This window comes from Sebastes umbrosus, chromosome 7 (assembly GCF_015220745.1).
Source record: "Sebastes umbrosus isolate fSebUmb1 chromosome 7, fSebUmb1.pri, whole genome shotgun sequence".
Lineage (NCBI taxonomy): Eukaryota > Metazoa > Chordata > Actinopteri > Perciformes > Sebastidae > Sebastes > Sebastes umbrosus.
The window spans coordinates 17,022,437-17,049,454 of record NC_051275.1 but is presented as its reverse complement, the minus strand read 5'-3'; the positions used below and the strand labels follow the sequence as shown (position 1 = coordinate 17,049,454).

Here is a 27,018-nt window from a genome sequence, read left to right as displayed (position 1 = left end):
TATATATTTACAATGTTTTTCAGCCATCCCATACCGTAGTATTTAAGCTGTGAATATATGCAACACTTTGATTCAAAATCCAGAAAATGAACCTCTGTTAATACTTAAAGTGCCTATAAGACATTATCCTGAAAAGCTTTTAAAGTTTATCAATAAAGTTTTTCATATTACTGTATTATTGTTGTAATATCGTATCATACTCACACATGCATGGATTTGAGTGTTGGTACGTGTGTGTCAGAGAGTTTGGGTGGGATATTTAAACATTTACATACATCCGTGCCTCCAGCTGGAGTCCGTCTATTTGTGTTTTTTAGAAATATTTTAAAGGTGGGATCATATCATCTCAGTTAGCTGTCCGGAGCTGTTATTATCGCAGATTTTCCAGTGCCTGGCAGGCATTGAGGCTTGTTATCCTCCACTGGACAGAATCAAGGCCATCATTTCTAAAATACACAGCAATTTGCCAGTAAAATAACCAGCTCCCACTAGCCATTCAAATAAATCACTTTAAGCTCCTCTGACACGGCACTGGCTAGACGGTCCCTAATAAATGCTTCAAGTTAACGCACACTCAGCAAGGGATCTAGGTTGCCACACACACATTATACAGACATCAGACACATTCATACACATGAGCGCATGAACAGAGACGAGCACACACACAATCTCCCCACATCCTCCTGTACGGCGTCTCTCCTGATCCCCTCAGCCTAAGCCAGTCTGCTCTGCCTCCCTCTCAACCCAAACAAGCTCACGTTTGGAGAAGAAATTGGTCCAATAAATCAAAACTGTAACCAACACCAGCACCACGCCTGTGTTTCTCTGTCCCGCTGACCCCAGGAGCCCCATTAAAGAGCTCTAGTAGGGTCCAGGGAGGAAACGGGGCAGCCTGAACGCCTTCCTCTCTTCCCCGCCTGGCCCAACGCAGCACACGGCACAGCACGTTTCCCACACACTGTCGGGGTTCACCTCTGACTTCTGACCCTAAAGAGGGGGGTTGGATTGGTGTAGGGGGAGGGGACCACCCAGTCAGGCTCTAAGGGGGCCCCCTGGGGATGGGACGGCTGAGGGGTGTGGGGCTAAGACTTCAGTGGACATCATTATAGTGGGTTAGGGAAGGGGAAGAAGATCAGAGACATGGTGGTGGTGGCGGTGGATGGGTTGGAGTTGAGCAGAGGATGGGGAAAAAAAACTGTGAAGGAGGGGTGAAAGGGGCTTTAAACTTTGTGAATGGGTGTCGGGGGTCACTAAGTGCTTCACTAAATGACCAGAGGACGGACAGAGAAACAGTAAACACTCACATCTGGGAGAATACTTGTCCCGACGCTTGTATCTCTCTTACCACACCTGAGGGTGGGGTCTTACCTGATTTGTGTGATTTTGCCAAACGGTATGATCTGAGAGATGAAGGACCTCACTGATTGAAGTGCGGTTGCTGCTAGAGGGTGAAGTGATAACATTAGTGCAGGAGCGAGTAAAAGGACTGATGGAGTGAAGATAGACTGATTCTGTCCCTGGGTTGTAAATCTCCCCTTTATCACCAACCAAATAATAGTCCCAGGGCATTCACTCGGGCAGGAAGGCGCCCCAATAAAGCTGCTAGATTGTGCCGACACATCGTTACTGTAGCCACTGGCAGCCATTCACGTTTCACCATTATTTTATGCTACATTATTGTTACAGGCGTATTGTTGTGAGCAGGCTTTTTTGGCATCTGGGATTCAATCAGTGTTTTTCTCACTTTATTGTATGGATTTATCTTCTGGAAAACATATTGTTTACCATACGTCTTCAGGCTTATACGCTTTGGAAATGTACTAACATGAATGTAAAGTAACACAATTTGTAGTCAATGGCCTAAAGCATTCAAACACCTCCACCAACAGCTTTTGGCACTTAAAGCATAAGGCTGGTGGTATTCTATGTTTTCGTATTGTCAACAAATCTCATGAAAAGACCAAAACCAATGAATCTGTCTCTTGATACTCTCTGACTTCCTTACATCGTCTTTTGCCTATTGGTTACTGCAGCCATAAATCGGGGTAGGGCTGGGCGATATGGCCAAAATCTTTCATCTCGATATAGGTCATTTCATATCTCGACAACGATATATATCACTATATAGCATGTTTTCTAGTTGATTCAATAAATAAAAATAGTCTATATAAAATAACCACATGGTAAAGCCTATTTCTGTATACTCCTGTGTGATATAATACTTGACAAAAGAAAAGTTGAGTATTTTCTCATTTTAAGAACAGTTTTTAAGTAAAATTATAGAGAAAAAAAATAAAATAAATACAGGCCTAGTCTATATCGCGACAGAAAGGATATAGAAAAATATATACGATAGACATTTTATATCGTTTTGATGATATATATTGTCATATTGCCCAGCCCTAACTCGGGGTCACACATATATAGTTTCATTTTCTTTAAGAAAAGGCTCAATATTTGCTTAAGACCCTTCCTTTCTCAAACAGGAGTAAAAACTGCAGTGCATTATTTGGGAACTATTTTCATCGGTGGATTAATACACATTTGGTGCTTTGGTGACTATGTAGAGCAGCAGGACGATGTATGGGGGATTAATTCACAATAATTTACAGTGACCATATTTCTGAAAATAAAGGAACATGTCACCCAGTTCAATGGTGGGACTCACTGATGTGTATGTAACACATGAGGAGCTCTACAGTATGGCAGAGGAATAAGCTATGGCGGGGTTATAATATGATTTAAAGTTACAAGTTACATTACAGCTACACGTGGAGAATGCAGATGAGATGAGTGAGTTAGAAGCTGTAGAAGCTTTTATAGTCCTAAAATATACAATAAAGGTTTCTGAAAGAGCAGAAATGATTGTTATTGTCTTATGATGCATCACAATGATCATAATATTGATCAGAGTACGCATACTGTCACGTTGACCTGACCGTGTTGGGGCCATGTTGTGTTTGGTTTGAGTGTGGCAGGTCAGCAGTGGACGGAGCATAACAGATAACACATGCGAAGGGGAAGAGAGGAACGGGCAAAGAGGGTAATAAAGAAAGAGTGACAGTGGAAACAGAGCAACAAAGAGCGTGAACACAAAGAGATTTGATAGAGCAGGAATGTGCCGGCAGGTAGTGCAGGGGCCCAGGAAGCAGGGAGACATGGGAAAACATGGAGGGGGGGAACAATAGCAACGGTGTGTGTGTGTGTGTGTGTGTGTGTGTGTGTAGGGGTAGATCGGTTTACCCACCACCACTTACCTGCTCAGCACAGCACTCACGCTGGGGGCAGGCCTCAAAGAGAAACGCATCAATGGCGGCTATTCATATCAGCACATGACTGTGTGTATGTGTGTGTGTGTCTGTAACAGACTGATTAATTGATGCCAAGATAAGGTGGGGAGGAAATCGTTCAGACTTTTGTCAGGTGCATTCAAAAATAAGCACAGATGTTTGAATTGTGGTTTCTATGAACTCTAAAAAGTAAAAAGAAAAAGTGATTCCCGCTGTGCGATAACTCCTTTAAATGAGCTGCTCTCGCCGCTGCTTTAATTACACCGAGTGGATTAACACATTTTCTGGCACTGATACAGAGAGAAGATTATGTAAGGATGTGTGGCGGAGCTCTTCATTACGCACAAACATCTCATTTAGACACGCAGGTAATGATGATCGTGTACGAGGTTAAATGGCTCGTATCACATGAATCCCCGTGAGCGAAACATTTGGTTTCAGCCAATTAAAGGGGGGAGGGGAGGGGGGGGTTGTTTTAGGAAATCAACACAATGGGGATTTTCTTGGAAAACAAGGGGGATTTTGGGGAACGGTCTGACAGCAGAGAGATATTAAGTTTCTAATATTTTTCTCTCATATTTAAGGCAGAGTCGATTTAGATTTTCTTTTATGAGGACGGCTTGTAAACATGCCAAGCCTCAAAATCCCCCTTAATAAATGTTTTGGTCTCTTTTGTGTCTTGTGCTAGTAAACTCTCCAACACACAAAAAAAGGCATACGGAGAGATAAGACTTCATCCTCACAACCACACTGGGAGGTAATAGGGTCAAATAGTGTACTTAAGGACAGTTTGAAAGGTACTTGTACATAGTATTTCCAGTTTATGTTACTTAATACTGCTACTCTACTACATTTCAAATAGTGCTTTTTAGTCCACAAGTTTTATTTGGCAGCTATAGTTACTTTGCAATTTAGGATTGCTATAGATTAAAGGACCCAAAAGTATATACACTTGGTTTGTAAGTTTGTATCTTGATTGTTTAGTCCGTACAGAAACTGAAGTGTTAAAACAACAAATGGTTGTTTTATGGGGGGTTATGTGCCGGACTGAGAGGTGGTATCAATCTTCTCCTCTAAATCTCGGCAAGAAAGCAAATAATACTTCCAAAAGCACTAAGTAATTTAAAGGGTAACTTCAGTATTTTTCAACCTGGAGCCTATTTCCCCATGTTTTTGTGTCTAAGTGACGAATGGGGACAACAATTTCTAATTTGAATGTTGCTTCCATTAAAAGTGGTTGTTTTTGCTACTGAATCAGATTGTTATTATTAATAAGTGTCAGACAACATTATGGAAAGGACCCTACAGAGAAATAAAATGTTTTCTTGATCCGGTCTGTTTGTTATTGTGTCCAAGTCTCGTTCTCTGAATATCCGTATACTCAAATGAATACGGGCATCGAATTCAAAGACCTCACCCACATTGTCAAAATCATCTAAATATTCAGCCATAACATTGAAAATCTTTTAGATAACACTAAGCTACGCTTTCTGTACTCCAACACAACAAACTCTGCCTGGCTGGCACTCGCATTTCCACCATGGATGTATTCCACTATTCCACCGGCAACACGTCACCTCGCCAGATTTCAGAACCCGACTTCTTGTTGGAACAAGACTCTTTCCATAATGTCAGACACTTATAATAACAATCAGAGCCTGTCGTGGCAAAAACAAGAACTTTTAGAGGACGTAAATGACGGTGTCAGCTTGCCCCAATAGCACCATATTGCAGCAGCTGCCGTCTAAAGCGCTCGCCCTCAATAAGATAAGATAAGATTGTGGCGGTACTGAGTCAGAAGACTGAAAAACAGTTCCCATCCACATAATAATATAAAATAAAATGCCTTCTTAATAATAATAATGAACAAATGCCTCTTCAATAATGAACAAATGCCTCTATATTAACAAACAATTAAGGAAACTGAAATATTGGTTTGTGTTTTTCCTTTTACCCTCTTTTAAAGTTTTCCCAAATAAAATACACTAAAAGAAATGGGTATAAAGGGTTTCATTGAAAATCAACAAATGAATAGAATACAAAAATACAGCCTGCAGGCGTTAGGCTATCGTAAGGCAAGCCAGATCTTTGCACAAATAGTACCTAAACGTCCCAGTGCAGGTAACCCAATTGGTTGGCACTTAACTTGTTTCCCCAACTAGGAGTCAACACTCTCAACAAACAAAACACAAAGATCACAGAATCCCAAAAGGGCCCAAAACAGACCAGAGTTTCTGGTAAAGCTGATAACACATGTTGCATTGAGTGAAGGAGAGATCAGAATGACCCTGGGTGTGCAGTTTCCCTCCTCTTTTAAGCCCTACAGAAAGGGCGTCGTTACACCCTGATTGGCCAAGAGGGGAATGCACCAAGCTGCTCTCAACTATCATTTAAGAGCCAGTCCCCACACCCTGCGCAACAGGTGAACTGAATAACCCTCTAATCACTCAGCAACTCAACCAAAAAAACACCAGGGAAAAGGGAAACAACAGCAAGCACCAGAGAATTGGCAGCTGCCACAAGATAAGATAGAACTTTATTAATCCCGAAGGAAATTCTTGTGCCAGAGACTGCTCAAAAATACAACAAAATTAAAACAAGTTCAAGTGTATAAAATAAAAAAGTACTATTTCTAGCACCAGAGCCTAATAGAATGACAATTAAGTAAGATACATTTAGTAAAATGAGTAAATAAGATAAGATAAGTAAAATAAAAAAGGTAAAGTAAGCTAACAAACAGAAAAATAAGTAATATTGCACATGTTGGACATTAATATTGCACACAATGAACAGTGATATTGCACATGAGAATGTAAAAAGTAGTATTGCACATGATACTGATATTATATTTGTACTGGACCAATTTCAGAAATTGTTGTCACCATTAGTCATGGGAAAATAGGGTCCAGGTTGAAACATAGAAAGCTACCCTTTACATTTTGATACTATACAGATATTTTAGACTATAGTGTGCCTCCAATACAGTTTGGGGAAAGCCCTTTCCTGTTTCAACATGACTCAAAGCAAAAAGCCAGGTCCATAATGAAATTATATTTCCAGTTGGTGTGGCAGAACTTCACTGGCCTGCACAGAGCTGTGACCTCAATGTCAGCCAACACCTTTGGGATGAATTGTGAGCCCAACATCAGTGACCCACATCAATAATGCTTTTGTGGCTGAATGGGAGCCAATCCCTGCAGCCAGGCTCCACGATCTAGTGGGAATCCTTCTCAGAAAAGTAGAAAAGCAGCATATTAATGACCATGATTTTGGAATGAGATGCTCAACAATCACATAAGGGTATAATTGGGTGCTGTCCATACACTTTTGGTCAAGTTTTCCTGGGTACTTTTACTTTTGAAGAACATTTTTTTTTATGTAGGATGTGTGGGAAAGATGTGCGTCGAAGGTGGCAGATGTTGGAGTGCAACCTGAGACCAGCTCTGGTTTTCTCCCCAGCGACAGAAGACATGGGTCACAGTGACAAAAACGAGTGACCCGCAGCAGCTGGGGGAACATGGTATGTGTGTGTGTTGTTTCATATATGTGCATATGTTATGTATGTTGCATACATGTGTGACATATGATAGTGGTGCACAGGGCAGATGCCTGAAGCAGAGATAGCCAGTTGTCAGGGGGTTCCCACGCTCAATCTGTGGGGATGATGGACCTGAGTTTAAGAATCAGGTCAATAAATTTGAGTCTCACAAATGGATCATCAATGCTCCAATCACACGTCAGGAATCTGAACAAACTGATGGGAGTGAAAATACTTTAAACATCTTGCATAACTGACAGTATACTCTAGGTGGTCTCCGAGCACAACCACAACAATGCTGATTCAGTTCGCTGCTCGACAACAAACAGCAACAAATGAAATAACACTCGTGCATCTGTCTCTCCCTGCCTCCCTGTTTGCGTGGGCGCCCGTCAACACGTGCCTGTGTTTGTGTGATTTCCACGAAATGCAGAGCCTGTGTGTCCCGTAAGAGGAGGTCACGTTGCAAACGGGAAGGTGCTGACGAAATCTTTATTTTCCAACCAGTGCACTGACACAGCAAACAAATTGCCTGGTGAGATTATTTGTTTTGAGGGAGATAACGGGGAGACGGCGGGATGGAGAAATACGAGACGTTCTTCTATTGATATTCAGTAAACCCATATTTTGAACAGAGATGCTGTTTTGGCTCCTATCAGGCATGTGTCAGTGTTTATGCCAAACATCAGACTGAAGGATATGTGGAGCATAGAGAGATATTATAGTGCTATTATTTAATAAACCCCAAATATAGTAACACATTTGAGTTCTTATCACTCGATATGAAAACTTCAATGACTTGTTATGACTTCACCCAGTTGGCACTGTGACATTTAGACTTCAGATAGATAAGAGCCAAAAACATGAAAAATATGTGCTCAGTAATATGTATGCCCTATATAGCCTTAAATCTGATATTTGGCATGAAGATTGATATGTGGTTTAAAGCCCTGAGCTGTGGGATAAACCCTTGAGATTGGGTTTAAAGGGGCTCTGCTCTCAGCAGTGTGACATGCCCCTTATTCGGCCTCAATGGCCCGGCAGGGGTGTGTAATCTCTCTCCTCACCCATACTCTCCTCCTCTGGGAGTCGGGGGGGGACAAGTGTGAAAGGGTGATGGTTGTCCATCATGTGTAAGTCTACGTCCAGACTTTTTTAGTCTGAACCAGGATCAGCGACCGACACGATGTCAGACCTCTGAAATAATCCTCACAGTCTCTTCAGCGAGAATCCATCCCCCCTTTTTTGGGAGTGTTGTTCTAATTGTGTTATAACGTCACATGACTTTGGGATTATAAAATAGTGATTTGGTCACCTCACACCCCCCATAGATCACCCCCTGTGTCACTCTAGCTCTAGGTTTGGCCTGTTTGCACATACACACTAGGGGTGGGAAAAGAAATCAATTCACCTATGTGCCTACATGTATGGTAGAAGGAAGTTACCGCTTTTATTGTTGTAGTCTGAGTAAGGCGACGTCCGCGTGGATACGACCTGCAAACCTCACATTTTAAATCCAAAGTGGTAAACACTACACACACAGTAAAATATGGAAACACTTTGGGTTTCACACATTGCCAGGAAAAGCAGAGCTAGACATCACGGCTAAAACTGCATGCTAACTTTGTAATGGATAGGAAACGTTATCGTATTGTGGTAACCAAGCCAGCCGTCACTCGCATCTCCATGGTCAAATGGGCCAACGCTACACCTGGAGAGCACCGATATACTGGAGTTTATGTTAAATGCATTCAAACGGCCCCGACGGAACTGATCATGGATTTACGTCTGGTTTTCAAAATGAGTAGTTAACAAAGGGAACTGTATATATACAAAATACATATAAATAAAGAAATAAGATTGGTTGGATTATATTCACCAAAAGTATAAAACATTACATGTCCCTTTTAAATTCAAAAGAAAATACCACTAATTTGTATTGTCTTTATTCTTTGATTTTTGGGTTGCTGGAAAAATGACTGATATATTTGACTTCAGGACATCTGACTTCATACATGCTGAAAATCAAACAGTTTTACTGTGATTTTGATATTTTGATATAAGTAAAAGTCCCTAGAAGTGTATGGTTCACCTTTAAATTAACAAAAATCGCAATAGATCATAATATCTAATTGCAATACTTGTAGAATCGCAATACATAAAAATCACAATACATATCGAATCAGCACCAAAGTATCGTGATAGCATAGAATCGGGAGATACGTGTATTGTCCCAGCCATAATACACACACCCAGTACAGTATAATTTGTAAGGTCAAAGATAGTTGGGTGCATTAACCAGGTCAGGTTGAATTGTGTCACCACACCTGAACGTCCTCTGTGGCTGCTCAGGTATGTGTCAGTGGGCTTGAATAAACAAATAACATACAGGCATTCCAGTGCTGTTTTTATTTCATGCTCCCATGATCACACTGACACACATCGCCTCTCCGGTCTTATCTATACTGCTGGAAGGGGCTCCCTCTGCTCCATAGTAGAACAAAGTCCACTAGTTTCACCGTAATAACCCTTCATGGAGAGAGAGAGAGAGAGAGAGAGCGAGAGAGAGAGAGAGTGTTTGACTTCCAGTAAAGTGGTCTGACAGCTTTTCGTAGCAGCAGCCATAGTAAGCAGGTGTCCTTTGTTAGGCCTAATCCTCACAAACCTCTTTCAAACCTGGCCTGATATTTACTGTTCTCCCTCTCACTGAGAGACTCTGACGTCAATGCTGCAGAGATACTGACGGGGCTGAAGTGTGTATTTCACAGCAATTCATCCCGGGGACAGTTTTTACAGCCTGTAACTGCTTCGCTAACAGAAGATTTATGATAATGTCTCTCCCCCACTCCTCTCCTTCTTCTTCTCAACTCTCTCCAGCCGACTTTCCACACTTTGTTTTCCTTAACTCTACCTCACCTCCCACCTCTTTATCTGTTCCTCCCTCTCGTCTGCTTCCCTCCCCCCCCCTTCCTCTATCTCCTTTCTTCAAACGCCCCTTTTTTTTTTACCCCCGAGCTCGGGTTGTCTTGCCTGGAGTTGCACCATTGTGTCCATCATTTACTCTTTCTACATCCCCTAGTTATGTCATACCCTGTGTCTGCGGCCCCGGGGCTCCTGTCAATCAACAGGCAATAAAACGGCACTCATCCGACCCGGCCCACTTTCCATCAGACCACATATAAACACACACAAAACTTCACTATGCTGTTTTTTCCTGACCTCTTTTCTATATTTTATTTGTAGTAAGTTGCTGTGGCTGCATGTCTATTTCCAGGTGCAGAGATGAGACAGCATTTGCATTTGCCAGCATGTCTTAAATAGGCCGCCGGCTTTATATAACACAGCGGCCTCATCCAGCAGCTTGTCGGGTCTGTTTATCTTACTATATTTATGTTACTGGGTGTTTCTAGTGTCTGAGTCACTCCCCAGTCAGTGGGGTCCGAAGCAGCTGCGAGTGCCGTTATTGGATAAATGTCTGAGCAAAGTCTGTTTACAGACTATCAAACACTGAGAACATTTTAAATGATGTGCAAATGCGTACAGTAAGAGCAGCACGTCTGCTTTCATCTGCAAAAGTTTGTGGGTTGCGTGCATCTGTCAAGTCTATTGTTCAGTGGACTGTGTGTGTGTGTGTGTGTGGATGAATGGTACATAATGTGGGGCTTGAGGTGGGTTATGTAACAGTAGGGGTGATGGAAGAACAGAGTAATGCATTAGGGCAGACATACAATACACAGTCTTTCCGTGCTGTGACATGTCGGGATGAGAGAATGCCACCTCCTGTTTATCTGCATCTTCGTTCCACAACTCATCAATAAGGCTCTTTGACGGAGACACAGATACGCTGTGTGCCATTCGTCAACCTGCCGCTCACTCCCACCAGCTGACCCCTGAAGCCCTGAATGCTCTCTGTCTGCGTCCCACCTCTATCAAACAAAACAAAACCTCCATTCAAAAACAGAAACGTACCGAGTATAATATTGTTATAAATAGCATCCCACCCATGTTTCTTAAATAACATGTAGGAGTGTCCTGTTTTCCTTTGGTTTCTGTTCCACAAACTATTACATGCTCACTACAGTCAGCTGCTTGCTCAGGCTGTTATTGTTTTAGATAAGAGGTTTGGTACAACCTGTAGGGCTGGGACGATCCACCTATCTCCCGATTTGATACTATCACGATACTTGGGTGCCGATTCGATATGTATTGTGATTCGATATCACAATTTATTGCGATTTTTGTTAACTTTTTTAACACTAGACCATGAGAAGAAGTTGAATCATACACTTCTAGGGACTTTTATTTTTAAAAATATCTAAATTGATACAAAAAATGTTTGATTTTCAGCATATATGTTGTCTGAGATGTCCTGAAGTCAAATATATCAGTCATTGTCATGCATTATTTATTACATATCACTCACAATTGAACGGATATAACGTCACGTTACTCAGACTACAACAGTAAAAGCAGCAACTTCCTTCTAGACTCAAATTAAGCAAATATATAAATTCTGGCATGAAGAAATCAATTTCAAAATTGTAAAAAAAAGGTAAAATTCTCATGAACACACGCTCATTTACGTACAGGCAGCATCCATCCTGTTTACACGAGTCATTTACACAGTTATCTGAAATCAGAGTGTTTTCTGAATCTAACGTGGCACACTCCTACGAGCCCACGGTAGGAAAAAAAGAAAGAAAAAGTTTAAGAAAAGAATATGAAAATGTTCTTTCATGAGGCCCATTGTTATTCACACAGACCCAGGTGGAACAGCAGGCAGGCACCCTGATGACAACACTGTTTAAACAGATGTCAGGTGTCAGTTGGACTCAGGTTTTCCGTGGCTAACAGAGCGCCAGCTCAACTATAACTCACTCAGCGTCAACATAATACTAATGACAACAATCAGGTTACTATGGCATTTGATACACTACAATGTAAAAAGGGATTTTATGCATCACTTTGACTGCACAGCGGAGTTACAACATATCAAGTGTCAGGCCATGTTAGCATGCACTCAGGCATGTTTTTTGAATAGTGTGTTTGTATTGCAGCCTTAAATCTGTCTGGATTTTGCGGCCTGACTGATTTCCACAGTGTGTGTGTGTTTGTGTAGTTAGATGAGCTGATTTGAGCGTGGAGATTGGCCTTTCAGTCTAGAGTGACTCTATGTATAGGCCCACTGAGACATCTGCAGCAGCTGGCCAACGCAGTCACCGGGCAAACATTCATTTTAGGCTACAGATGGCTACACAGAATGGCCGGACGGCTAAATGAGAGAGAAGGAATAAACAGAATAAGTGTGTTCTTCTCAGTGAATGACAGGGGAGGTATGAGGAAGGATAACCTACTGTTAAGGCAAACAGGGAAATGAGTATGAGGACGTAATGAGATAGAGAATGAGCTGCAAACTACATAATTTGTTATAATTAAGCAAACAAAAAGGCTATCCACAATGACGGGAGGTCTGTTAACCTTTCTGTTACAGTGCGATAAATAATGGATATATTTAAATTAAAGAGAGCTGAAGCAGTGCTGTGGACAGACATGACACTGCTGAAGCCACCCTTAAAATTACATTTATATACTAATCTGAACAGCATTTGAGAGAAAGGTAATGCCATCTGAATTAGGTTTTCTTTCAGAAAATTTAAAACTACAGGAAACACTTGTTGAGCAACTACTTTTTCAGAAATACAACAGAAGTGCCACTGTGTTTGTTTACAGCACAGCCAAACAAATACATGTTGTTTTAATAAAAAGTCAGCCAATAATTGCAACTGCAATCTGATTTCATGCTGCACACAATGTCAGTAGTTTTCCACCCAGTAGCAGAACAAAGCGCTCATTGACAACATACATTTTTCCTAAAATGTATGCTCTTTCAATACAATATCAGCTCGTAGCAACTAAAGCATAATTAAGTTGTTTTATGGTTATGTTTAAGCACTCCAAACACTTGGTCAAGGTAAGGGGGGAATTGTGGAGTCTAGTGAAAATCCACGATTCTCGATACCAATTTGATACCACTGTAAAAATCAAAAGTAAAACAATAAATCCCATGTACTTCAACATAAATTCCTTTATTACCATTTGCATACTGTTTTTTGTTCATAATTCCCTCTTTATTATCTATTTTATATTGCTGTGAAAACATCTCCTTCAAACAACTGGAGTTATTCAAGTTTCTCGCCAAAAACTAAATTTTACAAGATTACATTTGAACACATCACGATAACTTTAGAATTTACCATCGCTATTACAAAATACTTATTCTTACTGAATGAAATGCCTCATGACGTAAATCAATGGCAGCTCCTGTTAACTAGCTCTTCTAGTTTTCTTCTAGTGTTTTATTTTAACACGCATTTGTTGTTCACTATGTGGCATTATCAGGGAAAAACAGGGTGGGTCTCCTGGACGCGTCAATAGTGAGTTTAGGTGTAAAGGGCTACGCGGCATTTTTTTTGACGAAAAAAAAATCAATAGTTCACATAATTTTTAATTACCGGTATGTTTTGTGGTTGTGAAGTCGCTGGAGGAGAAGTAGGCCTACAGGGCGCGGTTTCACACATACACACACACAGAGACAGACCTGCTAAATGTCAGGTGCACCAGTGCGACCAATGAAAATGTTTAGTTGCACTTGACAGATTTTTGGTTGCATATGCGACTCAAATGGTTGCACTCTTGAGCCTTGCTTTAAATATTCAAAAAGTCAACAGTGGTTTGAAGCATGACACATGCTGTGTTTACTTAATTAACACTGAACCAAAACCAGGCTTTCCCCCAACCACCTTCCTATGATTTGTGCAGTACAAAAACTTTCTTCACTGTAAAAAATATGAACCAACACTGAACATAATCCTGGCAGCACATTTTCCCTCAAAACATCATTGGCAAAAAAAACAAGAAAAGCATTTCCAGGAGACATGGCTGGTTGTAGTAATCGAGATGTACTCTGATAAACCTCTCACATAAACATACAATTTCAATGTCTGTACAGTATAAAGTCATCAGACATCACTTCAAATTTACCACAACTATGCCCAAGGTTGAAAATAATGGTAGGTTGGAGCGGACAGAATGACTTAAATTCAGAAAAAGCCAGAACAAGAAGGAGAGAGAGAAAGAAAGAGAAAGACTGAAAATTGAAAAGATGGATGGATTTTTTGATCTAGAAGAATGTAGTGAATGATTTATGATTACAGAGCAGTTGTTCATGCTGGGTTGAAAAAGGCAGAGTTGTGTAAGAGCTGGGACGCTAACTGGCCTGAGGGACATTTCCCTGCTCTTCTCAAGCGAGTGACAGACATCCACTGTGTTTGACAGCAGAGAAAAACACTGTAAAAGTGCACCATGCGCACACTGCTCCTGTTTGAGCTGCTATGGTGGAGAAGGAATGTGAATTTGGAGGGTTTTATTCCCTGGAGTACAGGAAAATGTACAAGTTCGAGGTCCCAGCAGCACGATGTGTGTCAACAGTCATCAGTCAGACTGGACGTAGATACAGATTCTGTGTCGGTGTACCAGATTTACGTCAGACGGATCACCACTAACTCCTACAAGTGTCCCAGTCTTTCTTGGGCACACAGATAACATGAACACACACATTATGCTCATTCACATATATCCACACACACACAGAGGCATGCGCTGGCTGACAGAGAGAGTGGTTGTTCCTCCAAGTCCTCCCTCGGCCGGCAGCTCCGAGACGCCATGGTCTCTATATTTCAAAGGCCAAGGTCAGAGCGGCCTGCATTCACCAGGAAGTTACACAGTAATGGGACCAATTAGGAGGCTGCCGCAAAGAGGTATTCAATCTCTCTCTTTCTCTGTCTCCCCCTCAATGTCTCTCAGGAATAAAGCCTCACTTTGTCCTCGGAAATGATCCACATTTTTTTTTTTTTTAAAACAATAAATACAGCTTCTCCTTGAATTTGGCTGTTGGCTCCAGCCGTCACATGACTCTTTTTTCCCACAGCCGGGCAAAACGGCACCACTTTCGTTTCAACCTCTCATTTTCACTCACATCTCACTCCCTCACTGTCTGCTCTGCTCCGTCTCTACCTCCCTCTGTCTTTCTCAAACTCTCTGTATCTAATTCTTTCCTTCCTTCCTTCTCCCTCCCTTCTTGTCTCACTGTGGTTCACTCCCATCAGCCCAGTGTCCCATATGAGAGATCACACAGACAGAGGCCAGCATGTATCCATTAACAACCATCTGTGCTGTTCAACCTTGACCGAGGCAATGAACCTCTGCATACTCACTTCATCAACCAGTGGGGACAAAAGTAAAATACTAGTAGTAAAGTCATACATTCAGACTTTTAGATTAAGTAAAAATACTTATGAGTATCATACGAAAATGACACCAGTCGCTATTATGTATTACAATATTTGATTATTATTACAGGTGCATTAACATTTAAAGGGGCATGTTTTCCACAGGTCCAGTTTAAACACCACGAAAAGTACCATTCAGCATGTAATTAGTTGTGTATTGTCTTCTGTGGCTCTGGAGGCAGGGAAGGTCTAATGAAAGATGCTACTGTGTTGCATTGTGGGAAGTGGAAGATCGAGCTTGGACCATACTATCTCAGACTCTGCTGCTTTGACCACTTTTCTCATTCTGTCTCTTGTGACCACATTATTAAAGTACAATGCTAAATTGCTAGACTACTCGTTTAAGCAGCATTTTAATGTTGTAGCTCATCAAAGTGAAGCTAATTGTTACTGTTTTAGGGCGTTTTCAAAAACCACCATTTAGTCCGTTTTAATCTAACTCTGGTGCGGTTCTTTTGGGTAGTTCTGAACGCAGAAATTGAACTCTGGTGCGGACCAAAATAACCAGTCCGAGATCGCTTGTGAAAGATGGTCTCTTTCCATGTGAACCAAAACGCAGCTGCCTTTGTAGGCATTTGATTAGATGGACACAGGTAAATGACAGGTAAACATGAGTGGGAGAGGACGGAGCTGGACTTCTGCAGAACATAGTCTGATGTTTGCTCGACATCTGGGCCGAAGAGAACATACAGAATATGTTAAATAAAGGCCACAAAAATAATGATGTTTATGCAATTGGAGATAAAACGGAGCAGAAGGGATTTGTGTGCACAGTAGATCAGTGCCGAGTCAAAATGAAAACAGCAATATATCAAAGTCTGTGATTCCCTGCATAAAAGATGAAAAAGATACATGTGCTCCTTCGTACACGCCCCGCAGCTAATTGTTTTTTATTATTTGTTCTGCTTTAATGTGTGCACTGTGAACCAGACTAAATAGAAAATGAACCGAAAGTATCAATTTCACTCCGATTCAGACTACTCAAATGGACTATGGCTTGTGAATCGCCCTAATATATTCTGTAGCTTACGTTTAATTTACTGTATAGTTATACTTTGCAGTGACAGCAGGTAGAAAAACACAGTGGAGAGAAATTTTCAACTTGAACAATGTGCTTTATTTGCAGCAACCGGGTGATCATAAACACAATAAACAATCAATGCATTTACATCAAGGAGAATTGTTGAATTGTAAAACATTAGATGAAATGTGGAAACAGTAGAAATGCTGTAGAACATAAGGTTAAATACCCAGACCTGAAAAGTATCTACTGATGCTTTAAGGGCAAGTTCAAGCAGGAACTCAACTGTCAGCCTACTTCCATCATCACAGAGGTTCCACCTCTCAACTATTATCTAATGATTTCACTGGATTCTTATCATCCAATTATCATCTTATCCAAAAAATATTTAAACTACTTTACCTACAGTATTTTGTCTCTCTGCAGTCCATGCCACTTCACAGCTTTGCCCACCCCATTGCCTTCACCACTGTCAAGGCCCCCATCCATGCACCTATAAGGCTCTGACCTTATAATCTAATCGAAGGGATCAATGTCAAAGTCTTTATCAAATAAAGCTGTCAAATAATGTAATGAAGTAAAAAGTCAAATACTTCCCCCCGAAATGTAGTGAAGCAGAAGTTAGCAAAGCACTTAAGAGCAGCACTTGAGTAAATGTACTTAGTTTCTTTACACCACTGTCCTCAACTCATCTGGAGGTTCAGCTGCCCAAAAAAATATAATGAATAAATGAATAAACTGCACACAAACCAGAGAACACAATCAACTTTGAGGAAGTTTCACAATGAGAAATGTTGCATCAAACTAAACCACTGAACTGGTACTTTTTTGTATTTACCAGAACCACACGTCATATTATTAAACTGTAGGTATTTAGACTCAGTGAAATCCTGTAGCAGGTCTTTGTTCTCATTCTTGTGGTGGTGAAAGCAGCTTTGCTGCTGACACACACCAGACGTCATGACCCCGTTCCCAACGTGTCCAAACCCTCTCCCTGTTCTTAACAACTCAGCTTTTCCTGATGTTTTGTTGGCTGACGCTCTGCAGACCAACAAAAGAAAAGAATTAACGGTCCAAACTGAAAAGGAATCGGACAAAAACACCTCAGTCAAAAGCATCAAAGCCGTTTTCTGAATTGAATAGCAAAGCTTGGATGGTGGTTTGTCTGCCTTTTCAGTGGTGCACTCCGAGATAAGCCTTAGCTAAATACAGAGATAAAAGCAGATGGATGATGTGGCTTCATGTTGCCCAGTGGCCTCACAAAGAGACTTTGCTCTTATAAACTTTACTGGAAGTGACTGGATACATTCATAATGTCAAGTGGTGGATCGGGAAGGGCGAAGAATGCGTCGAAGAGGACACTGAAAAGAATGGAAAACAATAATATATGAGGGTGAGTTAATGTTTTAACACACAAAGAGTTTGTTAGGAAAAAACGAAGCACCTGGAGAAATGTTACATCAAGACATTTCTTCAAATATTTTGTAAAGCCAAACTGGCAAACTCACTTTAGTGAATCCCAAGAATAAACAAGTAAATACTAAACATAATCGAAACAATAAATCACACTTCCTGTAACCATTTTTCCACCTTCCAGTGTTTTAGATGTCTGGATGCATTTCTACCAATGCAGCGATTAGTTTCCATTCATTTCAGTAGGTTATGAAAGTCTACTTGCAGTCACTTGAAACCTGCTTGAGATCAGTAATCCATCACAGTTAACATCATGTCTGTCTGTTGTCAAAGATATGTTATCATTGCCTGGTAGTACAGTGCAGAGATTTCACATCAATCAATTTCAACTCTTAACTATGTAACAATAACATAGCTTTTACCAGAATAAAATATTCTTTTTGATAGGTAACCTAACTTAACATAATTTGCAAGTAACATAATGAAAATAATGGTAACCAGGGAAATTGAAGAAACATGTTCAGAAGTCTTAAACACTACAAAATGACCTGTCAAATGATCAGCCGTGATTTAAAGTATACATAATTGATAGTAAATAAACTACAACATGCTATTTTAACACTTATCTTAACCTCTTGCATCTTGTTGTCTTCTCAGATCAGGTTGGTCCAGACACTCAGTCTGGACAGTGTCTGGGGTCAAGGCCCTCCTACAGAGCTCCTCTCATAGGTCACATCCTGTCCGAAGGAGGAGAAAGAGGGGGCTCCTCTTACCGTGGGAGGTGGGAGGCTGGAGGTCAGAGGTCAGGGCTGCTTTCTCAGGTTTCAAAGGTAGCTGGGGGCCGAGGTCGCGGGGTCACGGTGGGCAGTTCGACTTTAGTTAGGGCCGCTGTGTTTTTGTGGATCGCGGTAATGGCTTCCGCAATTAAACACTAAAAATGGAAGCGTTTATATCCTCTGGTGAAAGAAGGGGGGGGGACGGTGACGTTCGTCAGGTTGTTTCGGCCAATCGTGTGATCTGTCTCTGGGTGCTCGTTACCTGATGTGCAGCAGAGCACACGCTGCAACAGTGATTTTAGTGTGTGTTGTTGTCGTTACTGTGGGATTACTGAGCAATCAATCATTGAGGGCAGCTCTGCTTTTGACTTTAGTGGACAAACACAGCCTCAATGTGAGCTCACTGTCGGGGATGAAAGACTACTTGGTCTGGCAGATTCAGGAGTGTGTGCGTTAGTGGTTTTGGTGGTGGTGATGGAGGATGGACTGGTAAATACCTTGTGGTTTATAGACAAATCCAGTGACCGCTTTGTGTGTTCCGCCCATCTAATGCCGCTGCCATTACTGCAGTGGCAAGTTGTAGTGACTCTTCTGTTTGCTAACAGTACTAACTGGGGACTTTCAGCCGAAAGCGTCCATGGTTGCTCATAGTAACTTAATGGTTGGCGTAGAAACCGAACACAGATGAGTATGTATTTAATATTGAAGGCTTTTACATGGACACCTGCATGTTCTGTTCATGTTTTCAACAGCTGCTGTAACTACGAGCAACCACGACGCATTCGACTGAGAGTCAGTTAACACATTGTTCTGTTAATGATGCCGACCGAATTATGTTTACTTCGTCATTAGGTTGCCATAGTTTGAGCAACTAACAATATATTTCACAATGACACCATTTAGTTGATTGAGTTCATTTATTCTGTGGGACCACCGCAGCCCCTAGACAGTGCCTCAGCCCACTAACGCCATTAGCAACGGTAGCTAAGCAGTGTTAACTTAGTTGACGTTACTTGTTTCACCATGTTAGGCAGCTGACAACTGCACAGGTTCTTCCCGACCTTATTGATATTGTTGTCAAAAGTAACAATACATAGAAAGTAAAGGTAAAAGTAGAAAATAGTACACCTCTTAGAACTTGCATTCAAACACACACGTATTGTAAAGACACGCCAACGCCGTAATGGCAACTCCGGTTTACTTCCGGTTCTTCCCAAGATTCGTGTATAGAGGAGTGAGGCTAGGAAGTATAGGAACAACAGAGAGCGACTGAGGTATACCAGTATTATTTTACAAATAAACGGGAAAAAAATACAAATACCATTTGTGAGCAGACCCCGAAACTTGGAGTCGGAGAGTGAATGTAAAAGATATAAAAGAAAGGGACTGGGAGGAGAAGGTAAAGGTCATTCTGCTGGCCAAGGCCTGAAGAATAAGTAATTGTTTTTGGTATTCGTTCAGGAAAGTGAATGCAGGTATTCACAAGTGGGATAAAGGGCAACTCTAGAAAGAAAGCGGAGTGGGGGGTGGAAACGGGAGTGAGTGTGGGTGTGGAAGAAACAAAAGAAGACAAGGGAAAGACTGCCAAGAGTGAGGATGATAAAGAGGGTGAGAGAGAGTGCAGAGGAGCACAAATCAAAGAACTCGCAACAAAAAGTACGAAAGAAAAAAGCAGTGAAGTAGTAAAAGTACGTCAGAAGAACAAGTTGAACCCTGTAGTTTTCCAGCGAGCTGGAAAATTGCTCCACTGCACAGTGACGGAGAACTGGAGCGCTTCTGCAGGTGTTATCTCGGTTACCGATAAAGAGCTTTATGCACAGTGTGGCGTGAGACGGGGAGCTGAGCGTCATGGGGAGAGAGAGGGACACACTTACATAACTGGCCCCGTAACTGCCAACAGCTGGCTTGGTCTGGGGTTGCGGCACTAAAGCCTCTGCAGGTCCAGATCCAGATTTCATGTGTCCATCAGTAAGTACATTAGAGCAGAGAGGAGAACAGAGAGTGCCTGGCCACGAGAGGTTCTGTTTCCCGTCAAGATGCATCTCTTCAGTCTGAGTAGAACAGCATATGTGTTGATCGAGTGCCAACAGCTGAGAAAGAGGTCACGCAGTCACTTTAATACACCGATCCACTTATTCATTTCAAACAGTTTGAAATGAATGATGAGGCAATGCAACACTTCCCAGCATGAGGCGCTGACAGTTTATTAAATCGTATCAACATGAGGTAAACTGTGTATCTTCAATGCGTCATTGCAAGATGACGAAATGAGGATGTGAGGAAAACTGGAAAAATTATTTCATTAAACCTGCAATATTTAATAATAAGTTATAATTAAATAACTTTCAACTACAAACATTTCGAAAATGTCTTTCAAATTAATTCATAGCTGTATTCCAGAAACACATTACCGTTTTCTGACGTGAAGTTTCTGATCGTTTGCCTTCTAAAAGTGTTACAACTCTGCACAAATCAAAGTGCCTCTTGATCTGGATAAGGTTTGTTTCAGTTTAGGCACAATGGCTTGTTTAGGGTTAAAATTACTTCTTAGTTTAGGGTCTATAGCCATGTTTGCACCTCTGTAAGGCTTCGTCAGGCACGTTGCTAACATGCTCACAATGACACATGCTGATGTTGAGCAATCATCTTGTTCACCATCGTAGTTTAGCATGTTAGCATGGTAACATTTACTAAGCAGCACTTAACACATAGACAGCTGATTAGAATGTCATTAATTTTATAGGTATTTGGTCATAAACCAAAGTACTGGATGCATTTTGACCAGATGGTTGCGGTAGATGATGAAACTTCAGAGGATAACCATTATTATTATTATAATTCATCCTGAGGGGGACATGAATGTCTGTACCAAACTGTCATGACAACCCATCTAATAGTTGGATCAACCGACTAAAAAACACTATGACCAACAGAACGGAGCCTTGCAGCCAGCATGACTAAACATATCTACATGGTTAAGATAAGGGAACAATCATGGCCATGGTTAAAAAAACACTAACAATACTGAATGGTCTCCCACGTCAAATACAGACGTTTTTGTTGACCCATCCATCAACCTGACTTCCTCCCTCTGCGGACTTTGTGGCTCCATAATGTCAAACTATTTCCTCCTTTGCTCCAGATGGACAAGAGTGAGTACAGCCACAAGATGACTTTAACCCCTTTCACACAGAGATTCCACAATACTGCTGTACTGAGCAAAAGGGGCGTGATGTTTAACACAACAGCGTTGGCGTCTAGCATGTGTAGTCCTGCCAAACAGACATCAGCTCGGCTCTGTGACTACCTCCAACTCTGTCCCCCCTTTCTGTCTCCGTACCTTTCATACAGAACAGCGAGGCGGAATAACGGCGCAACATTCTCGCCTTGAGCAGGCTGCATGAAAGGGGCTACTGTCACTTTAACACATTTGCTGAAACGACTGATGCAGTCCTTTTTTTCCCCAGTCTCAACATTTCTCTTTAGAATTGATGACCACAAGCTCAGTCAATATTGCATGTGTGGAACAAAATTATCTATGTTTACTTACTCGCAACAAGGAACACTTTGGTCCATCGGTCCTGTCGAGCTGGTCAGGCCACTAATGAGTCACAGGGGCGGGTAAATAATCAGCTTCCACCTCTGACATTATCAGTGACCACTAAACCCGTGGACCGATTTCATTGGCGTTTGTTTACTCTGGGAATAGAACTGCACTTTTGTTGATAATGTAAATTCTGCACAGATGTTTGGAAACACTCAGTCAGGGTGTGTGATCAATATTAAAACCAGTGCGTCACCCATATGTTATCTGAGGTGTCTTTGTCCTGTGTAAATCAGTCAAACTGAAGGCTATTGGATTTGCAGTCCAAACAGTGGTAAACCACGGGACGACATCAAGGCCAGGGAAAACAGGGTATAAATGTGTGTGTGTGTGTGTGTGTGTGTGTGTGTGTGTATATGGATACAACACACACACAGTATCCTTATCTGTCCCATATGAGGGATCAAAGCACCACAGGCTGTCAGCTATCAAACAGAGAATGAGGGAACGCCAACAAAATAAACTGATAAAGAGAGAGCAAGTGATAGAGGCAACAAGAAGAAAGGGGAAGCACATTAAGAAGAGATACGAACACAAGCAAAGGAGAGAGAGAGAGAGAGAGAGAGAGAGACAAGGAAGAAAATATTCACATATGTCCCAGAGTAAATGAGGTCACTACACCCATTTCAACACAGAACAATGTATGTCTCTGGAGGCCAATCAGATAACATCAGCCAAGTGGGACGCAGCTGTGAGCCAATCGCAATCTCTCCAAGTGACATCAGATGTACAGTTGGATTCAAACCAGGGAATATGATCTACTGAGGGAAGAAAAGCTTAAAAAGAGTGGTTCCTCTTGGAAATCCAAACCTTATTGCATTAGACCCCAGAGCCTCGACTCCCGGTTTCCAGTTTCACCAGCAACATCACTTTCTAGAGTCACTTTTCATGGCCCAGATACAATTTGGCACTAAATATCGAAACTAGTGCAGGCAACTTGAGACGCTCAACAAACAGCAGATGCTCTTCCTATCAAGGAGCACGCAGCATCTGGTTAGTGTCTGAACATCAGAGAATACATTACGCAATAAAATGTTTACAGCTGAATCTTTCGAGACAACATGTGAGATTCTGACTCCAGTCAATTATTAACTAAAATCTTCAATGGAGAGCAGTTTCTATTGTGTGGCAGAGCTGCTGATAAGGAGCAGATATGGAGCTGCTCCTGTCATCCCAGCACAGGTTAACTATTGTTTCAGCTGTGTGCTCAACCGTAAACAGAGTGGCATTACACAACATTCTCCTGTGTTTACCTCTTCGAAAATCAATATATCGTAGCGGCCACACGTGACAAGCACACGTGCGTTTTGTACATGAAGCAACAAACGGTATGAACTTCTGGGAATTGCAAGTTTGTTTAATGCTCAACATTCACAACTGGATTAATCGGTAGTAGTGATTATGACAACAGAAAACTGGAATGTCTGAGTAAAAGCACAAATCCATGCAATTGTTTTGAATGCAAACTACCGTATGCTAAAACTTTAGCCAGTCAAATCTAAAGTTGTAAGAAAGAAGGGGACTGAAGCTTACTTCTGTGTTAATTATCCATTTTCAAAAGTTCAGTACAAAATATGTATGAGCCAGGACAGAGGATGTCTTTCGACTACAGGTAGTACACTGTAGGATATGTGGTAACTTGGATTACCTTCCATTTTATTCCGAAGCTCTTCTGCTTACTTCAAATGAAATCAAAAATTGTATATTTCAAAATGTCATTTTATCTGCGCAGAAACGAGGATGACAAAGAAAAAAATATATAAAAAGGCTTTTCATGTGGCCTTTCCAATGTTACAAATTAAACAAGGCTAGGGCTGTGTCCAAAATCACATACTATGCACTACATACCCAATATGTGTGTGTTATCATTCAACATACTTTTGTGTGAATAAACAGTAGCATGTATCTTTTCGGACGCGTGGTAACCCGTGCCAACCTCATGTGACCAAAATGACAATTTGTGAGAATCAAAGTCTGAACTCATTTAAAAAATATATTACGCTTGGAAAAGTGAAATCTTATACTTACACTTAAACTGAAGTTATTGACGTTACAGAGCTGTCCATCAACGTTGTCATCACTACCGCATTGCATTGTGGGATATTTATGCCGCCGTAGTGTCCAGTGTTTGCATACTGTAATATTTCACCCGGATATAGTATGCAATTCGCGTACTATTGGTTTCATACTAAAGTTTCGGACATACTAAAATCATATTAATCTCCTAGTTTGCAGCCACGTTAGCCATGAGGCTGTATGCACACTGGTGCTTTGAGCAAAATGCACAAGCACAAGCATTTCAATAAAAGCACAAGCACAAACATTTCAATAAAAGATGTATGAAAATAAAGAAATGGCCCTTTAAAATAAATGAGTCTTTAGTTTTGTCGATAGTCTGTGAATTCTGTGTGTTTTGTGATCTCTGTCAATATCTGTTTTGTCAATCCACTGTTTGCAGTTCTTCAATGTCTGTGACTGTTCCTGTTCCTGGTGATAGAGTGCACTCTTTGTGGATGTGTGTACAGTAGTAGCGTCTGGCACCAACCTGCCATCAGGATGGTTATTCGATGAGTCACGTCTGCGTTCCAGTTAGATTCAGGCTGGGAGGCTCGTCATCGACAGGAATGGACCTTCAAAAGTGGTCCTCACTCTGTCCACAAGACCTGACCTGTTTTTTGCAAACAGGACTTAAGATTTTATTTTGCCTATTTTTTGCACAACAATTATACTAAAGCATAACACAACATAACAATTAGCATCACATACAGCATAACACTCACTGATAACATGTTCAGACCTTGTGTTACACTCTAGTTTATCGATATAGGCTACATCATTGTACCCTATAGTAGCAATTAAACAACAACATAGCCATTATGATAATAAAGACAATGAAGACAATTTTTATGAAAAAAAGAAAGAAGAACTGTGTCGCTTTGACGAATGGCTGAACTGCTTTACAAAGAATTCTCATCCTATCAAACTATTTAACATACAAGGACTACTGACGGTGGTCCCTCGCTTGCTCGACCCAGTTGGTCTTTAAACTCGACCCAATCAGTTGCTATACTCGACCCATTCGGTTGCTATACTCAACCTATGTTGGTCTTTAAACTCGACCCAGTCGGTTGCTAAACTCGACCCAGTCGGTCTTTAAACTCGACCCATTCGGTTGCTATACTCGACCTATGTTGGTCTTTAAACTCGACCCAGTCGGTTGCTGTACTCGACCCAGTCGGTCTTTAAACTCGACCCAGTCGGTTGCTATACTCGACCCAGTCGGTCTTTAAACTCGACCCACTCGGTTGCTATACTCGACCTATGTTGGCCTTCAAACTCGACCCAGTCGGTTGCTATACTCGACCCATTCGGTTGCTATACTGGACCTATGTTGGCCTTTAAACTCGACCCAGTCGATTGCTAGACTCAACCTATGTTGGTCTTTAAACTCGACCCAGTCGGTTGCTATACTGGACCGATGTAATTTAATTTGTATTGTAAAAAAAACAAAACGTTCTTGTGTTTTTATTTTGATGGCAAAATCGCTAAAGAGGAAATGATTCTGTGGGTACAGTAAATGTTGCTGCCATGACGGAGATCTATTTAGAAAAACTAAATCGCTGATATGTAAAACATTGTTATTGTGTGGGACATACGCTTGAATAAAAAAAAGCACCTGTCAAAAGTCAATGTTTAACCAGCAAGGTATCACAGTTTATAGTCCCTTTTATATGAATGAACCTGAGGCTACAGTTGAAGCACCTTTACATACACTACATGTGCAAGTGCAAAGATACAAAAACATGCAGGTCCAAACAGTTTGCCTGAATAAAAGACACATGTTCCACAGACCACAGGACAGATGTTCTGGAGGCAGAGATGGGCCTCTTTATAGCAAAACACTGAGCTGTTCAAAGACGCCCTGCTGACCCCGGGACAGAGCGACTCAATTAGCTTCCCATAATGAGACCGCACTGTGGGGGGTGTTTATATAAGCTTATTAAAACATAATCCTGCTTGCAACGTCGTACTGTAGCATGCCAGACAGGCCACTCCTGCAACCACAGTGTTCGCTAACAGCAGGTTGGTGGCTTTAGTCCTCAGAAGAAATGAAAAGAGAGCTTAAACAAAAATATCTTTATTCGTAAATCAACTCCTTTTTTTTGGGATAAAACCAAACTTCATTTCTCTCTCCAGTAATCTCTGTTCACTTAACGGATCATTTCTATATTCACTTTATATTAATGATTGTTTGCCCTCTATTTTTGCTGTGCCTTTTACTGTGCATCTAGTAATACAGCATCTCTGTAATTCCCAAAGCTGGTGCAGTACAATGCAGGTGGTGAAAAGGTTATGTCTTATATAAGTGAAGAGATTCTCTTTAGTTTGTATCACATTGTGGCCTCTGTCTTCTAAACAGCAGAAACTTGGTTTCACATCATACTCTCTCCTCTGTATAGGCTATTGTTTGATACAAAGATCAGGGATGCACCAATCCGACTGTTTCAGTCCTGATACCGATAGCGATACCTGGGCTTTGGTACAGATTACCGATCAGATACCTGTGTTAATAATAATGAATTATTATGCTGTACTGTGTTGAAGTGACTGGGATCATCCTTTAATGTGTAAGGCAACATCAGGCTTGACTTAAACATTGCTTTCCTAACTTTGCAAAACATTATGTAACAAATAAATACATAAATATACATCATTATTATTTAAATAATTATTATTTATTATTAAAATAATGAATCGCACACAAGCAACTTTGTAAAATATCTTCAAAATTACTAAGAATTACAATTCAAGCATTAAGCTTTTTAATGCATTAACAAATTGGTCAAAACTTAAACAGGAATTAAAATGACAGTATATAATGTATATAGTATATAAACATAGAATTTAATTGAATAGATCGGCCCCATTGTCACCGATATCCGATCCAGCTATTTGAGTCAGTATCGGCCCGATATCTGATCTGGTATCGGTATTGGTGCATCCCTATCGAGGATACATGAAGGAACA

At 41.1% G+C, this 27,018-nt stretch overlaps 1 long non-coding RNA gene across 1 annotated transcript in view; it reads right to left on the bottom strand.

Annotated features, from left to right (window-relative positions):
• LOC119491528 overlaps nucleotides 1-27,018 on the bottom strand; it is a 36,152-nt gene that overhangs the window by 8,811 nt on the left and 323 nt on the right. The window contains exon 2 of the long non-coding RNA XR_005207625.1: nucleotides 24,536-24,658. This is a non-coding gene — a long non-coding RNA (uncharacterized LOC119491528). The remainder of the gene's footprint in view (nucleotides 1-24,535; nucleotides 24,659-27,018) is intronic.